This window comes from Tenrec ecaudatus, chromosome Y, assembly GCF_050624435.1.
Source record: "Tenrec ecaudatus isolate mTenEca1 chromosome Y, mTenEca1.hap1, whole genome shotgun sequence".
Taxonomy (NCBI): domain Eukaryota; kingdom Metazoa; phylum Chordata; class Mammalia; order Afrosoricida; family Tenrecidae; genus Tenrec; species Tenrec ecaudatus.
Window position 1 is genome coordinate 17,783,359 of NC_134549.1, and position 2,277 is coordinate 17,785,635.

Here is a 2,277-nt window from a genome sequence, read left to right on the forward strand (position 1 = left end):
TCCAGCCCAGACATTCCAGAAGTTGGTGCCAGTGTGCAGCTGTAAATCCAACACTTTCAGTTTGCATCTCCTGTGCTGAGCATTCTGGGCAAGCAGGATATCAAGGCCATCGAGTGCAGCCTTTAAGATGAGCTCTCGAAACACACAATCCTCCAACAGAGCCCCAAGTGGGAGCTGTGTGAAGGGCCAGTAGTGCACCATGGCCTTCACCACCTCACTGTGTCCCTTGGCAACGGCTGCCATGAACAAGGGAGGGAAGAACTGTGTGGGCAGCCACTCCAGAGCGGCGATGGCTGAGGCCTCATTCTGCAACACGCCCTGGATGGTCAGGTCTTGGAGCCTGAATGGGTTCCTGCTGCTCATGGTGATCAGTCTGCTCCAAGAGGATTCCTCACCTGTGGATGGGAAAACAGGTCTGCTCAGATCTCAAGGAGAGCCACTCTGTGGACCCCGCCATCCGACAATCTTATCATTCTCCCATGTTAGCCTCAGAATCATTTACAAATAGAGGGCTTTCATGTTAATGATACATATTTCACGCACAGTGGCAGGGACTGAGAAGGCTCAGATTTCATTCCTGACTCTTACCCTTGATAGCTAGTGGCTAACGAATCCAAGCTGGGCAACTCAGATGACAGGCTTCTTCTTCAAAGGACGTTGAGACTGACAACTCCCAGAGAAGCAGGAGGGATGGCAAGATTCTGTCTCAAGTTCCCAAACCTTCAGGTCAGAAGACTGGCCTAGGAGAGAACAAAGATCATTAGCTTTCAGAGAGTCCTTTTAAATCATACGACCACCCCCACAAAGACGCTATCTTCACCCTCATGGGTTGATCGCAGTAGGGCTCAGCATGGAATTTTGACTTTTGGAAATCTGCTCAACCAGGTTGATGCCATCAGAACTGACCAACCCCTGAGAATCCAGCCCCAACCCTGTTGACACAAGCCCTCAGCCATCTCTGTGCACACTGTGCGTGAGAGAACATGGAAAACTTTGGAGTGTTAGTAGATTAGAGTGGATTTAGCAATTGTTTCCAGAAAAGGCTGCATCACCAAAATTCTCATATGTGCAGTATAGTTTTTCCTTTGCATTTTCATGTGGGTAGCTCATTTCCCAAAGCAAAACCTTAAACCCACTGACTCTCTTCTGACTTTGAGAAACCTTATGGAAGCAAAATGCCTCTTTGGGTTCCTAAGGACTGTCAATCATTCCAAGAGAGCCTGTGCTCATGCATCATCACAGATCAGATTTGAACTGCTGACCTAACGGGGGGCAACCCAAAGCCTAAAAAAATATGCCACCGAGATTGCATCCCTCTCAAACACAGTAGGGATTCGTGGACACCACTGGGTGTCTATGCAGCATTGCTCTCTGGAGAAGAGTCCAGCACGTTCTCTCAGATTTTAAGGGAGATTATGAGAGTAGCGTCACCAACTGGGGGTCTTAAAACCCCCAAGATGTGCTGTATTATTGTTCATTTGTATACAATCCAAATCCAGGACCTCAGCTCAAGGACAGGTTTCTTTCCCTGTGTGTTCTGGCCCAGTTCCTTGTCTTCTTGCAAAATGCCTAGGCTTGACTTGCCTAGGGATCACTGCGTCTCTGAACATCAGCCTTAATGAGCTCAGGAGCTTCACCAAGCAGGGGCTGCAGGTCTACAGAGGCACCCAGATCCAAGTCACCTGTCTTGCTGCAGACAGATCCTGCTTCTCTCTGCCAACTTTTCTCCAATCCCTAGCTGGGTGAAAGGTTCTGAATTCACACCTCAGGAACCTCTGCTTATATCAATCTGGTAAAGATTAAGAAAGGATTAAGGAGTGCTATCCTACACAGAATCCTTTCAACTTGGACCAGCTTCCTAAAGTATCCCATCATAGCAGATCCAATCAAAGATACCACAGTTTAATGTAATAAAGGAAATAAACTGTATCCAGTGTCATTTCATGCTATACCCCCTCATGGCTATACTGTAGAACATGTTACAACTGCTCTCTAGTCCACTCAAGGTTACATATCACAAGCTTGTACACTTATTAGCCCTCGTGTGAGCAGTCTTCTTAGGAAAACAGAAAAGTTACTCATACACTTTCTGGTCATTGAAACCTTTTGTGGGAAAGCTGAAATAAAGTATCAAAATCTTACAGTCACTGTCCCTGTCCATGAATGGTAGCCACATAGAACAGAGTAAACTGCCCCTACGTGTTTCCAATGCTATAATTCTTAATTAGAACAGAAAGCCCCATATATAAAGTACAGGCATCTCTTTTGCAATGAATG